This window comes from Armigeres subalbatus, chromosome 2 (assembly GCF_024139115.2).
Source record: "Armigeres subalbatus isolate Guangzhou_Male chromosome 2, GZ_Asu_2, whole genome shotgun sequence".
In the NCBI taxonomy this organism is placed as follows: domain Eukaryota; kingdom Metazoa; phylum Arthropoda; class Insecta; order Diptera; family Culicidae; genus Armigeres; species Armigeres subalbatus.
In genome coordinates this window covers 108,785,189-108,801,818 of record NC_085140.1, presented here as the reverse complement: position 1 = coordinate 108,801,818, position 16,630 = coordinate 108,785,189, and the positions used below count along the sequence as shown (strand labels likewise).

Sequence of the window (16,630 nt, the reverse complement as noted above, 5' to 3'; positions counted from 1 at the left end):
CTATCAGTTTTTTAGTCCTTCATCCGTTCGGTCTTTCAGTCTTACAGTTTTTCAGTCTTGTCTTTCAGCCTTTCGAAAATTCTTTCACGATTTCCAGTCTTTCAATCTTTCAGCCTGTAGTCTTGCAATATTCCAATCTTCTAGTCTCTCCCAGTCTTCAATTTTTTTTTCCTTGGGGTCTTTTAAAAAAAATCAATCTTCCTATCACACAGTTTTAAAATCTTTCAGTATTCCAATCCTTCAGCCTTTCAGTCCCTATCAATCTTTAAGAGGGTCTGTCCTTCAATCTTCAACCTTTCAGTCCCTCACTGCCGTAATCTGGAAAAGTGACGTAACAGCCATTTTACAACATGCATGTTTTCCATTTTTCTGTTAAAGAGCTCGATAAGTAGTACTCGTTCACACCATTTTTGGAAAATGGCGTATATGTCACTTTTTCAGATTACGGCAGCTCAGTCTTTCAGCCTTTCAGTTTTTCAATTATTCAGACTATCAGTCTTTTGATATTTCAGCATTGAAGTCTGTTAGTCTCTAAATCTTTCAGTCTTTCATACTTTCAGCCTCAGTGTTTCAATCTTCAGACTTTCAGTCTTTCTGTTTTTTAGTCTTTCAGTTTTTCAGTCGTTCAATGAACAAGTCAAATAAAAACAAATGTAACAGTTTATCTTAGTCCTTGCTACACATTCGGCAATAGAAAAACTTTCTGTTGCTGTAGTTATGTTTTTGCTTCAACATACTTCTACTTGTATGTAAACGGTTACAAATCTGGCTCATTCTTTTTGGACAATGCATTTCAATTGCAATAATGGAAAAGTGAAAAATAGTTCAAAAACTAAATGAAAACATACACAGAACCCACACAAAAGAAACAAATAAAAAATAAACGACATGTATAATAAACGTAAATTAACAAAATATGTCTGGCTGTGCATTCTTATTTAATCTCAAATATGAGATAAAATAAGGGTTGCTGATTAACATCAGCTTTCCTATTACTATCAATGTGGTTAATAGCCGTGAATATCTCCTTATTTTTAATTCTTTTCTACATTACTTACGTTAAAGAAATGATGAGCGCTTAATTCCAAATTCAAATGAACAATCGCTCACTTTGAGCTATCCATTATTTATCCTCGCGAAGGATAAATAATTAAACAAGATAAGGAAATGCTAATACAGTTGTATAGAAGTTGCATAGGTCGCATCACTTTCCATGGTGAATCCCGATCAATGTTACTGATACAGGGTGACCACTGAGCCTCGTTTTTAAAATTCTCGCATTTTTCCTGACTTTTTCCAGATTTTTTTTAATAATTCCCGACATAATTTCAAAGATTCAAACGAGAAATTTATAATCGTGTTGTGTGTGTGTGTGTGTGTGTGTGTGTGTGTGTGTGTGTGTGTGTGTGTGTGTGTGTGTGTGTGTGTGTGTGTGTGTGTGTGTGTGTGTGTGTGTGTGTGTGTGTGTGTGTGTGTGTGTGTGTGAGAGTCATCCTCTATCCCTCACCCAACCGGGGGTGTTGATTAAGTAGTACTACGAATAATTTGATCAGATCTCATGCTCCGTAATGGTGCCCTTTTTGTTACGACAACTAGTACGACAAAAAGGAATCACATCTGAAGCAAGAAAGATTTCTTTAGGAAGTGTGGGGAAAGGTATGTACTAGTTGTTCATAACAGGTACAGCTAAATTTCACAAGGACGCCCTTATTCTTACTAACTACTCAGGGAATAGAAGGTCAATAAGAGCCACCGATGCTAACTAAAGCGTGAACCGGATACCTGGGACTCCCACAATATCCGCGGTAATAGCAGCAAACGGTGCCCTGTACGTATTTAGTGCATATTTTTATAGATCGGTGAAGCAATGAGTGAAAGAAAAGTAAAGAACTGGAACGTGCTCACTAATTTAGTTCGCCCAGAAGAACTTCAATTTTGAATAGCAAGAAATAACGATTTCCAAGAAGACCACATAATTTCCATAATAAATTGTTTTGCACTTGTTATCCTCCTTTACTTCCATTAAAAACGTGATCGTAACGTAGCGGCTACGAAAGTTTCCGTGGGCTTATCAGCTTCAAATGTCCCGGCAGCAGTTACTGTCCTGGCTGCTGCAGTCAAGTTGGTTTAGCTCGGCACAGCTCACAATTTTGAGTCAACATCTTGGAGTGTGCAGACATTAGGAAGCGTTGAGAAACTGGAAAATTGAGTTCTTGAATCGGATCTCGTAACATGGGTGCGAGAGCACTCAATAAATTTCCCATCCTTGCAGAAAATCTGCGGCTGACTCTTGACGTTTGAAATTCGAAACACACATGTTAATTGCAACGAACCGAGATGTGTTGAAATGCACTACGAATCGTTTCAATCTTTTCATACTTGATGGGGAATAGATTTTAAATCACTTAGTTTTCTTCTCACTGTTTACTGGAAAATTTCACATTGACCGCTGGTGCACTAATAAGGAAAGAAGATCACTTCTCAAACGGATATTTTTTAGGCCACATAATAAATATACGTATTCACAAAATATAGGGACCTCAAATAGTTGAGATTTTTAGACGGAAGAAAAAATCATGTCCTTCCACCAGCATAGCTTACTTCGACCTTTCCCTTGGGGACCTATTCCGTTAAGCCCAAAAGAGAAATTTATAATCGTGTTTCAGAAAAAATCGTGAGTGATCATATTTAATTTTAAGAGCTTTTAATTAACTTTTCCAGTCAAAAAAATTAGCTCGTTTTATTGACTAGTCAATTCTTTGACTTATTTAAGGTCAACTCTCCCAAAGGATACATACTTTTAAAGCCTCTAACTATTTAAAAACTCGAATATTACACCCAACCGGTGATTGTTAGATTTTCTAACAATTCTGTATAAGAGCCTACCAAAACCTGTATGAGAACTATATAAATATGCGTAAATGCTAGATTCTTATATGAATGTTGTATGAGACCTTACATTTTTTCCAGCTTTTCTTACAATATTTGTCTGTGATATATGCCCAGTTTTTAGTCAGGTTTTGGTGGGTTCTTATACAGCGGGCTTGGTTGTCATATGGCTACTGCTTCTGCCTCATACGCAGGAGATCGTGGGTTCAATCCCAGGTCCGTTCCATTATCCTACTTTGTATCTTTCTCTATATTTCTCATGTTCTAGCAATCGCTAGAACTGGAAATGGACTTCCATACCGTTTCCATTACTATTCCTATACCTTCAACTTCAGTATTCTAACAGTAATCTGCTAGAATTGGAAATGAACTAATAGAGCTCGTTTCCCTACATCCAATTAGAAATTCCATAATTTGCCTTCTCCTATCTATCACATTGGCAGCTCGTTAACCAAGACGGACCTCTGCCTCTCGAACCTAATCCAAAAATTCCAACAAATTCCGCATGAACTCGTGGCAAGTGCAGAGGTATATTCGGCTTGCAGTGGGCGAGTGATTGCATCATCATTTCCTCCCCCTTCCCTACATTGACTTGCATTCTGACGTGGCAGGCGCCAGTATGACCTAACAAATGAGATCACCAGTACTTGTACATTGAAGATGTGTGCTAGTCCCAAGCAAACATCTGTTGGTTCCCTGTGCAAGAACAGCTGATCTGGTCGTAATGGAGTAGCAACTACGAGCAGTCAATAAAGCTCAAAGCTCAAGCTCAAGGTTTTGGTGGGTTCTTATACAGAATTGCTAGAAAATCTAACAGTCGCTGGTTGGGTGTAACCTTATTTCGATAAGGCGAAAGAACATTATTTTTGCATCTGTCAATATTTTGGGTTCTATCTTCTCCAACACCTTCATGTCCTTCATTGCTTACTCATCCTCAATTTTGTTCCCAATCTATTTTCAGATCTTGAGACGTATTGTAGTGAATTATTACTGATTTCTTTACTTCTTCTGTTCTACATTCTGATTTTACTATGGCATCGTACCAAATCGTACTTTATTATTTATCTCAGTCATTCCTTAATCTTTATGCTGGTTTACGAACAAACACTGTAAATTAATCGAAAGCATTTCTCCAGTATATATTTACCATGTGATGAAATCGAGATGTTAACAACGAACGACCAGAGATTGTTGAGTTGTCTTGTCTGGAATTGAACACCGTTGACCATGCTCGACTACGGTTGACAAGTCTCCAGACATAACTCGATTCGAAATTATCGATCAAACGTCTTCTTTAGGAATCCGCTGCAACGAAATGCTTATAAGCTTATTTCAGCCATTGCCAGATATGTCCCTCTGCGTCGACCTACTCCGAAGCCTGCATGGTCTAATGCCCGTTTGCGACAGCTGAAACGCAGAAGATCACAGGCTCTGTTATGCTATTGTCGTTGTCATTGTCCGGTTTTGAAACGAATATTTACGCAAGCGAGTAATGAATACCGGCGTTACAATCGTTTCCTCTACAAACGATACGTAGTTCGTACGCAGAATAATCTTCGAAGGAATCCAAAGCAGTTTTGGGCATTTGTCAATTTTGAAAGGAAAGAGAATGGACTGCCAGTGAAGATGCATTTTAAGGGTATGAGTACCAGCTCAATTCAAGGAAAATGTAACTTTTTCGCGGATCTCTTTGGAGCAGCCTTTAATAATTATATTACCTCAGAGTCTCAGACCATCAAATCATTGCAGCAACTGCCGACACTCCCAGAGATGTTTTTTTTTTTTTTTTTTTTTTTTTTTCGAGAGTTGACCAGCTGTAGTCTTAATAGACTGGTATCTCGGCTGGGCTCTCCATGTGATACACAATACTAGCAGACGACTCAAGCTATGTTGCTCACTAGGTCACTGCGGCCTGGGTTTGTATTGTGATCATACCGATACATTATTCTTTCTATCTACAGTCTGTCAATTATAAACCGAACAAATAATGGAAGCTCAACATGTACATAGATGTTTTCTGAATAAGTAGTTAATATGTAAATTTAATTATTAGTTACTTGGAGCCGACATTCAATACCTAATAGTAGTCTATGTTGACAACGGGTGGTACTGTTGCCATTTCCAAGTAACAATTTCGAATAAAGATGTAATGATATCATTCTGGTAGGGTAATTTCAAAATAGATTAATTCAAGTACTATTGTAATAAATGGACACATTGAAGAGCTTCCCTTATTTTAACACGGTTGAGTATCGGATGTTTGTCAATACGTCGTCGAGTTAATTGTATCCTATCAGTCACAGTAATGTCATATGTTAAAGTTTCAGTAGTCTAATAGTGATCATTATACAAAATTTCTGTCCAGTTGTTCCGTAATTGCTTTTCTTGGTCAAGCTCTATTACCTATTCTAACCTTCCCACCTTTATTATTTATTAAAATAATGAGGTCTAAAATTCAGTTATTCAGATTCAGGATATACAATATTCAACGCATCATATGGTCTATCCTCATTTCCGTAAGTGATCAAGTTATTAGTCTTGTAGCAATAATAGTGGTACTAGTTATTCTCTATCTTGTGAGTGCAATGGTCTCAATTAACTATTCTAAACAGAACTCTGTCTCTTATCTTTCTGTCCACCGATGGTCATGTATTTATTTTCGTTTTTTTATTATTTATTTGTTATCTTTAAATTTCAGTCATTTATTTTACTATCGGTCATTTATTTTATTATAAGGTAAAGGTCAGCGAATTTGTCTTAATACGAGAAACACTAAGTCATGTCCCCTATATATCCGCTAATTTTTCTAACTAACCTAATAGAAGGAAGAGAGAAACAGTTTTTTTGCATTGATCCATGCAGCTAGAGAGACTAAAATAAAAAGATTATCGAGAAGATATAATAGATACATTCACTATCTCCAATGCCAAATTAGTAAATCTACAAATTCTACTTTTCACTACTAAAATTCTACTTCAGCTATACGGGTACAAAATGAATTATTGTTAGCTACTACTACAAGTATAAATAGATGTATGCTATTTGGATAAGCGTTTGTTTCAGGGTCTTGTTAGTATTAGAGTTATGTTAGTTAGACCCCTACTGAGCCCTGCCGGCACCTCCAAATTCTACCAATAGGCAGTTGTTGTTAGATCGTGCGACACTAACCATTAGTTAACTTGGAGGCATGGTACCTCAAGTGTTTGGTATAACTGTTGACCTTATTTAAGTAAGATGTGATAAAAGTTTCTCTACGGAGCTTATTTTCAAACCATTACCATTAAAATAACGATATTCTTGTGAAAGAGATATAAAAAATGGAAAAATATCCTAATTTTTTAAATTTAGTGTTGAACTTAACCTTTGTTTGAAATAAGCACTCTATTAAACAACAAAAATAAAAATAAAATAAAAATCTTTTTAAGACACTTGAAATATCAACGTCAAGCCCCTTATCCATGGACAGGGAACTGCCGACACTCCCAGAGATGTGATCAAATTCTGCCCATTCGAAATTTCAGCAGCTGTTGTTGAAAACGCTATACGCAAATTGAAATCTTCTTCTTCTGCCGGTCCCGATGGTATTCCAGCATGTGTATTGAAAAAATGTGGTGATGCTCTAATACACCCACTAACTGCTTTATTTAATGCTTCACTATGGCATAACGTAAATTCCCTACGCTTTGGAAATATTCCAACATGTTTCCTATTCATAAGAAAGGGAATAAGTCCGACGTCGAGAACTATCGTGGCATTACATCGCTCTGCGCCAGTTTAAAAGTATTCGAGATAATAATAAATAATGCTCTGTTTGCAAGCGTTACATTTCCGTTACATTTCCAACGACCAACATAGATTCTTCCTAAAAGGATCGGTTTCAACGAATCTAGTTCATTGACTGTCAGTGTGCCTACGTAATATGGACTCTGGTGCTCAAGTGGACGCTGTGTACACGGATCTCAAAGCAGCGTTTCATAGTGTCGACCATGGAATACATACTACTCGCTAGATTGGATAAATTGGGCATGTCTTCCGATTTCGTTATGTGCGGTTTAGGTCATACCTGTCCAATCGTACGCATTTAGCATTGGCATTAGCATTGTTACGGTGTTATTCGTAGATTGGACACTAGTGATACTCATGTTTTACTTTTGAGATCCTTATCTAGAATGCTATCAGAAATCAAGAAGGGGAGTGGTCCTTGATTCCAGTCTTAAACATCTTATCTTAAACATCCATCTTCACCGTAACTAGGGAGAGGAAGGAAATATTGATGTAGTACTTACTTAACGAGAGACCACCGACTTAGCGACACCCTCATAAGTACCACGGAGTTGGATAATGAGGAAGGTATTCGTTGGGTCAGGATTTGCCTGTAGCTGGCAATGTAACCGTGGTAGATCTTACCCCGTAACACACCACGTAAAGGTGTCTACCCAGCATTACGGGTATACCTGTCCAATCGTACGCTTCGTGCCAAAACCGGATCCGAGGAATCCGAAGAATTTTCCAACGTTTCGGGCGTGCCCAAGAGAAGCAATCTGGGGCCTCTTCTATTCGTGCTATTTATCAACGATATAGACAGAATACTGCCACCTGAATGCCGTTTGTTCTACGCGGATGATGTCAAACTCTACATGATCATAAGAAGCTTACTAGATTGCTTAAAGCTGCAGAAAATGATCGATTATTTCGACACGTGGTGTTCTCGTAACTTTCTGACAATCAGCACCTCAAAATGCAGCATAATTTTAAAATATCTGCAGAGTTTCGAGATCTACACTGCCAGCGGTCCCTGTGCTGCTCGCTAGTGCGATCCATTCTGGAGTCAAGTGTTATATCCTGGTGTCCTTTTCACGCTAATAGGATTACCAAAATTGAAGCAATACAGAAAAAAATCGTTCAGTATGCCCTTCGCTTTCTTCCGTGGAACGACCCTGCCAATTTGCCACCTTACGGGGAACGCTGTTAACTTCTCGGATTAGAAACTCTCGAACGACGACGTTCAAACGCGCAAGCTGTATTCGTTGCAAAATTGCTGAAAGGAGAAATTGATGCCCCGACTATTCTCGCCGACATCAACATCTACGCTCCGGAGAGGACACTACGACGTCGGGCTTTCCTTCATCTTGGAGCACGAAGTGTAGAATATGGACAACATGATCCTATTAGATATATGTGCAATACTTTTAATGTAGTCTTTTACCTGTTTGATTTTAATAGTTCGACCCAGTCCTTTAGACAACGACTCTGTTCAAGACGATGATGTTTGTTCTTTTTTTGTAGTACGTTTTCTTTGTTATTCCTTGTCAAAATTTTAAATGTTCATTAAGACCACAAATGAGTCAGATGAAAAATAAATCAAATAAACAAATTCTCGGAAATTTCTTCGGTCTCAGAAACCCTCCGTAATGCTTTCCCTCATTACTACCGAGAAGAGCTCTAGACATTAAAGAATTCGGGTTTCAAAAACATTTTCATTATACTTTTGGCAAAGCCGAGTTGTTTGACAATAATTTTAAACGTCATTTGAAGTTTGTATGGAAATTACTGTAAAAATCGACCCCTATGCGAGAGACCGTTCCGTTGAACTATACCCATCAACCACCCCATTGAACTATACCCATCAACACGTTGACTAAATAAGAATACTTTCTAAGCTGAAAGACAGTTGTTTCTACGAAGTGATTTCTCGTTTGGAAGCAAAGTTATGTAGAAAACAAAAATGGTCATTATCGATATTGATGCTTTTCTTTAACGTGTTAAATTGAATTTCCCACGACTCAGTATTTCCCTCATTTTTTTCTTGCAAGCATTAAATCCTTTAGCAACAAAGACGTCCTGCTTCCTTGTTAAATTTCCTATATTGCCAATGTACTCATTTATTTTAAAAGCTTGAAGAAGCGTAGGGGAACGGTTTTCCACAAAGTTACTGTTTTCATACAAACTTCAAACTGCGCGTGCTGACTCAGCTTACATCGAAATTAGCTAAAATTTAGGAGGTGTCAAGTCAATTTGAATCACTCTAATGTACTAATTTACAGGATTTCCAGTGGAAATCTCTCAGATTTTCCCTTAGGCATTTTTTGAACTACCTCAGAATTTCTTGTGGAAGTTTCTTACAATTTCCCGTGAAAACTCCGAAGAACTTGCCGAGAATTTTGCGTGAAAATTTTGTGAAATTTTCTCATAATTCCCCATGGAAATTCCTGACAATTTACCTGGCAATTCATTACATTTCTCCTTAACAATCAAAAGAATTGCTCATGAAAACTGGTTCGAATTTTTCATGGAAATTTCTCACGTTACTGCAGTTTTAAGTAAAAAATGCAGTTAACTCTGTCGACAATTGAATTGTCTACATATAAAATTACTATCATATAACATACAAGTTATATTGTACATTATAGCACATTGTAGCGTCTATAAATACCATATTGCCACGAATAAAAATGAATAATCGGCCCACCCTGCTCGAGCAAGGAAAAATGCTGGAAATTTTTCACCACCTGTTCACCGTTGATCCTACTACTACTAAAATCACTCCCCACATGCAACAGATATCCCTGAAAAAATGCATAGCGAAACAAATTTCATACGCATCATTCATTCCCAGCATATCACACTTGCCTGATGGACCAGACCCAACACAAGGAAATAGATTTCCACCCTAGGTTTCCTCCCGCACAGCAGTAAAAAAAAACACTTACCTTATTTTCAAACTTGTCACGTTCTCAGTAGGCTTTTCCTTTCAGCAGAAATTCACGCACACACACAAACACTAGACCCGCTCGCTTATCGGCAGCGACGACACCGCGTGAACGATTTGATGGGATCTCGCGGATCAACACGAATGTGACGAAGCAGGGCAGGCGCAGGCGGAGGGCGATGAGAGGATGACAAACAAGCCACCGAATGAACGAACCGACGTCGGACAGGTTTTTCACCTTGCTTTGGCTTCTTCTTATTCCTCTTTCACCTTTCACTCACTCGAGATGCACTTTTCTTGCGCTAGATCCCCTTTTCTGCCTTTTCTTCGTACTCACATTCACCGAACCCGCTGCACGCACCAACAAAACCACTTTTTCTTTATTTTTTCCTTCCTCGCACTTTCTCACTTTATCGAGATTTTCGTTGCCGCTGGGTGCTACACGGCTACTGTGCGACGACGACGACGAGATGAACAAACACTTTTTTCCCAAACTGGTTCTGCCGCTTGAAGTGGCTCTGGCCTTTTTCGATCAATCGCGATCGATGCACGTTTTCTTCTTTTGTTCACAAAGATGTCTGAGAAGCGGTCGAAACTGCTGCCGGTAGCAAAACCTATCAAAGTTCAAGCGAAAAATCAATTAGACACGACGGCCGACAGGACGATACTTCACCACCTGTGAGGATTTCCACCAAACGTCTCACACACGAGTCGAGCGCACGAGAAACACTGCGAAATGATGACGAGTGATGTTCCGCACTGTTTTGAGTTCCAGGTGAGAAGGATTGTTGGCGAGAAGAAGAGCTCGTCGACGACCGACGTCGGTCGGTGATCGCACTTTGTGGGTGGTGTTGTGTCGAACGGGTTGGAAAAACTCATTTCCCCGGGAGGAATGTGCGGTGCGGGGAAGCAGTTGCACACTCACGCAGCTGTTCTGGTTATTATACTACCGTGGTGGATCAATATCAGGACAGTCTCGATTCTTAGATATGAAGGCGAAATTATGTTTTGTTCTGAGAAATTTAATGTATCAAGTTGGTGTACATTTAGCAAATTAAGTCGGTGACATTTTGCTGAAAGTTCCATAGGTACATTGCCGAACTCAAAAGTTATTTTTGTGGAAATTGTCCACATTTCGAGGGGGTTGAACCACAGAAACTCATTTTCAAGAAAATAGGTCGCAACGTTTTTCAATTGGAGTTCAAAAAAATACTATGTTTAGAAAATAATAACATTTGGTACTTATTCAGGACGTATGTGATTTTGTAAACAAAAATTCAAACGTCGATTCGTCCAATCTGATGACACGCCCACGCAAACCAACACCACCAACAGCTAGCCGAAGGCTTCCACTACCTGTCTGTGGTTATGCTTTGCGTGGGAGTGCTATCAGATTGGACAAATCGACGTTTGAATCTTTGTTTACAAAATCACATACGTCCTTTTGAATAAGTACCCGAGATTTATAATCAATGGCATAGAATGTATACAAATATATTGCTGCAAAACCAAAGACGTTTTCGCCACATTTTACTTGACGTTTCACATAAGACATAAAGTCTTTGTGATATATTGCTGCAAAACCAAAGACGTTTTCGCCACATTTTACTTGACGTTTCACATAAGACATAAAGTCTTTGTGATTTTACGGTATGAAATTCGTTTGACACATTGATTTCATGATTTTTTTATAAAATTGTTATCAGGAAATCCGATGAAATTTGTATAACTTTTCCATGAGAATTTTTTTTAGGTTTTTTGGGCGTAGGTGCAGATCCATGATACAATGTGATGATGATGAAATAGTGCAAAGTCGGTATGGGCCCTTTTCAAGATTATTGATAAGAAATTAGAAATATTTTAGAGTGAATCATTCACCATCATAACCTTTTATTGTATTAAGTTAGTTGTGGAAAAATACTAAACTACAAATATTTTACTCATCAACGCGGACACGAAGGAATAGAAAATTACGCATCTTTCAATATTTAAAAAACTGTGGAATTTTATTTTAATCTATTCTTCGACATGCATTAATGATTTTATATTGGCCAATATCAAAATCTTTTCTATGCAAAAAGAGCAATACGGTGGGATTATTGATTTCCCGTGCCAAATCCCGTTTTTATGAATATAAGTGTGAAAAAAATCTATGGATAAGAATAACAAGAATCTCAACAAGAATAGTTGATGTTCTTTCAATTATTTGTATGATTTGTATGTAATTTTAATTATTTCCAAGAATATGGTTGGCAGTTGGCACATGAGAATAAATTTATGTCAAATCTAATCAATTTACAGTCCTTTTTATCGAAATTTATTTAAATAACGCTAAAAGTAACCTCACACCTCGGGAATCTTGTCCATTGATTTTGTTCCCATGTGTGAGCTTGAGCTTGAGCTTGATTGACTGCTCGTAGTTGCTACTCCATTATGACCAGATCAGCTGTTCTTGCACAGGGAACCAACAGATGTTTGCTTGGGACTAGTACACATCTTCAATGTACAAGTACTGGTGATCTCATTTGTTAGGTCATACTGGCGCCTGCCACGTCAGAATGCAAGTCAATGTAGGGAAGGGGGAGGAAATGATGATGCAATCACTCGCCCACTGCAAGCCGAATATACCTCTGCATTTGCCACGAGTTCATGCGGAATTTGTTGGAATTTTTTTTGGGTTAGGTTGGAGAGGCAGAGGTCCGTCTTGGTTAACGAGCTGCCAATGTGATAGATAGGAGAAGGTAACTGATGGAATTTCTAATTGGATGTAGGAAACGAGCTCTATAGTTCATTTCCAATTCTAGCAGATTACTGTTAGAATACTCAAGTTGAAGGTATAGGAATAGTAATGGAAACAGTATGGAAGTCCATTTCCAGTTCTAGCGATTGCGAGAACATGAGAAATAAAGAGAAAGATACAAAGTAGGAGAATGGAACGGACCTGGGATTGAACCCACGACCTCCTGCGTATGAGGCAGAAGCAGTAGCCATATGACTACCAAGCCCGCTACCATTGATTTTGTTCCCATGTGTTCCCAAAAACTAAGCTGCGAGGCGGCTCTGTCCCAGTATGGGGATGTAATGCCAGTAAGAAGAAGAAGAAGAAGAAGAAGTGTTCCCAAAAAAGCGGGACTCATGCAATTTCTTCGCAAAAAGTAAGAAAAAATCTTGGCCAATTTATAGTCTGATTTACAGCTCGGACTCTCAGAGATTTCCGGATTGTATTTGAAATCGGGCCGAAATTTTAATTTTTAATAACGGAATCCCATAAATCCCGTCCATACACATGGGAGCGAAATTTGCAGAAAAACCTACACTCAAAAAGATCTGCACGTTGTTTCTACATTTCTTCGTTTACAAATGCAATACTGTAATGCTCATAAAACAATCTATTCCTCCACTTATTTTTAATCGCAACAGAAAATAAGCGAAAGATAGTCGCCTAAGAAGAACATACCGCAAGAAAAAAAACTGCTTTAATATTTTCGAAAATTCGATCGACACGTGGTGGATTGTGGCGATGAATACTTTGATAGAACGTGCTATTTGTACTGCGGATAAATTTTTCACATCTATTTTGTTGCAAGGCACAATATTATCTATTCGATATGATTTGTTAATTTACTGTTTTGAACAATGGAAATCACCCAAGTAACCGTATGCATTATAATGCTGCTTTAATTCAGCTATATAACTGCACGTAATGCTACCCGTTTAATGTTTATCTGCTTTGAGGGCAGATACAATGCTGATATAATGCCGGAAAAGGCGAATTAGCATGCTATTATAATGCACAGGCGAAAGCTCAATTGCTGCATTAGTGATGCTAATATAAGGTGAAGAGAGAAACGTCAGATTTTTTCGCTCATTATTTCGAGCGAAATTTTCGCGAACTTTTGAAGAGCTTTTGCGAGCAGCTGATCAGCTGCCTATAATAAACAACTGCCGAATCACCACGAATTAGAGAAATTGAGGCAAAACAAAAATTATCATTTCCACCATTATTTGTTGGTGATTCAGGTTATTTAAATCTCGATTTATATATAGCAAATTAGATCTGATGATATTGTGTTTTGCCAATTTTTCGACGTTAATGCCGTAGAATGTCCTCATATGGGTCTCGAACCTGGAAGCATGATACGGCTCTTACGAAGTGGTCCTCCCTTGCTCTCTCGGCCACGGATGCGATGTCATATCTGTCTGCTGAAAGGCATATTTAAACCATTGTCGCTTTTCTATCGGTAGAAATTGTAATTTGTTTTGATGATACATTCACCCGAGAAAATTCTCACTACTACATGCAGAAATTCCAACTGGTTTTCTACCAAAATATTCGACTTCATTAAACACTGCTTTTATTGCGCATATAAACTAATGTAATGCTAATTTAATAAACATTTGATCGTGCAGCATTAACGATGCAGATATACATGAAAACTTCAATACATTTGCAGGGCTGTTATGAAGGTTTGAAGCACCTTTAATGCTGATTTAAAACCTAGAGTTAATGCTTACGGTTACTTGGGCATCTATATTCCGACTAGAACTTGGCCTGCTTTTCAACTGAGTGATCTCTTTGCATTTCCACAGTTATTATTCAGATGCTTTTCTATGCCACCAATGCATTGAAGATGTATCTTGTGTGGAGAATGTTTCCCATCCCGAAAACACCCTCGACAGGACTGAGAATTTAACTCGACATCTCTGTGTTGGCAATCCTACGCCTTTACTAGCAAGGCCAACAGAATACTAAAAAATACGACGAGTTGAATCGCGCCTAATGTTCTGGGAGATGAGTCTGCCATATTTTGACTCACGCTTGATTTGAATCGTCCACCAGTCTTGAAGTTTTGTATATTTTTTAACACTGGTCCTATCATGAATCAGGTTACACATCGTTGAATCATATTCCACATGTTGGACACTGCCGTTCATTGGGCACTTCCATAGCTATTTACTGCGAGCCTTTCAAACCATTAATATATTCGAATATCATGTGGCTGACATGAGTGTTCAATGTTCATATATCTGAAAGTCGAGAATATATAAAACTCTGAAAGCAGACTGCTTTGTAGCAACGCATCTTTTGACTAAACTTTTGAAGATTGCATGGAAGTTTGAGAATATTTTTCTAACCGAGTCGGTGCTCACAATCCTTTGTTAGGAAGAATAAGATCTATCGATTAGAAAATTAGGAGTACGAGTTAATCCCTGCTAGAATTCCATTTAAAACTGTCCAAATATTGTAACACCACGGTATCCAAAAATTAATGTTCCACACCAACACTACACTGACCCGCACTTTTCCTCGTTCTTCAATAATCGATTTTCTCTTAGTCCCAAACTACCCATCGACGGTGGTGGTGAGGTGGTTTCCCGACAGCTCAATGCAAAATATCCTTGTCAATGACTCTCTTTCTCTCTCCTTCGTTTCTCTCTTCACATTCACGGTGGTGCGATTGTATGTGTGGGTGCAGAATCACTGTAGACATAGCCGCCGTCTGATAACACTTCTTCCACTTGCTCGTTACTCTCTTCTGTTCCATTGCAATTCCGAATTTTACAATAATTTACAAGGCTTGCACACTCTCCGGAATTTTACACTGCCCAAATCCTTGACTGACCGAGATACAAGAGAAAACTCCTCACCAAAATGTCACCACAATCAATCTAAGTTGAATGAATACTGTCTGATGACCGAACAGACTGTTAATATGCGATTGAATAACTACTCGATTGAGGTTTGATAAGGCTACGCGTGACTTTTGAAGATTAAAGACTTAACATCTCACTCATGAATATGATCGAATCTTGGAAATCACACAGAAGCAATGAACGTACAAAATTCCATTAGATGAATTTCAAAACTCAAAAATAAAAATGATTATAAATAAACGACATAAAACTGAATACATTGCTAATTATAACACTAAACATTTTCGTTATTTATCAACTATTCAGATAGTCAGCTAACTTCACTGCTTTATCCCACTCACTTCCTTGGACAAGGCTTGCACGAATCAAAACTGCCTGGATCTCTAGAAAAAAGATGCAACAGTGAGCTATAATCAGCCACAGCTTGCTTCTCCGTGCTCCGGGGTGCACCAATTTGGATGCAAATAATTCGCTGGATCCCCAAGCTGCAACGACGACGACAACAACGCTGTGCAATGAGAACTTGCGAGTTGTTCGGTGTTTTATATGTTTCTTGTTAGATAACTTTTCACTTGAACTTTGAAAGAGGGAAAACTCCTTTTGAGCGATTTTCTTCCGAAACCTAAATCTGAAAGAAATGATGGTTTGTTCCTGTAATATAATGCACTCACTCGCACTGAAACACTGATAGCTCCGGGCAACCGCGGGCGACGACGGTACGTGTAGTATTATTTATTACCGCCGGATGGGATGATGGTGAATGATTATTATGATGGTGATGGAGAATATAAATGTGGAATTGAGAAACGAAGACAAAAAAGTAATAGAGTGTGTTGTGTTTGACCACACAAAACGACGGCGGGGACGTACGTGTAAACACGACCTACGGCTTTCACGTCACTTCTAACAGTGAAGGTGCTTGGTTCGGATCGGCTCGCTTGACTGCCCCGCTCTGCGGCTCTGGGAATGAAATCGCGACGCGGTGTTCGCCACGCGAGGAGAGCTAATTGTGCAACCACTACTATCGAAAGCGAATTACATCTTGTAATACCGATGACGAATGAACGCTGATTCTGTTGGAGCTCTTATTATTGATAATACAATGACAGATAATGTTTAAATATATGAATGAAATTGATACAAAAAAATATATATACAATCAACGTCAATAGCGAGTATCGTATCATTAATTTTCTTAAAGATTCCGTAAAAAGCTCCACTACGGTTACTCAAGTTTGTGTTTGTTTCTCACTCAAAATTTCTCTCAGCTCTCGTGCAACAACTTTTTATTTTGCTCATCTTGTGATGAACATTCACCAACGATAAAAATATGTTACACAGCAGTGTCTAGTAATTTAAAATTATTTATTTTTAAAT

The 16,630-nt window shown here is 38.3% G+C and overlaps 1 protein-coding gene across 4 annotated transcripts in view; it reads right to left on the bottom strand.

Annotated features, from left to right (window-relative positions):
• The window catches only part of LOC134210650 (cAMP-dependent protein kinase type II regulatory subunit), a 377,643-nt gene extending 361,401 nt beyond the window's left edge, over window positions 1-16,242 (bottom strand). The window contains exons 1-2 of one of the 4 annotated variants that reach the window (XM_062686814.1): window positions 16,124-16,242; window positions 9,600-10,212 (exon numbers count right to left, since the gene is read on the bottom strand). The gene's annotated coding sequence lies outside the window, so the exon portion shown is untranslated. Of the gene's footprint in view, window positions 1-9,599; window positions 10,333-15,594; window positions 15,835-15,924; window positions 16,063-16,123 lie in introns of those variants that run through there. The other 3 variants (XM_062686815.1, XM_062686816.1, XM_062686818.1) reach the window with 3 other exon arrangements.
• Window positions 16,243-16,630: the final 388 nt, after the last annotated feature.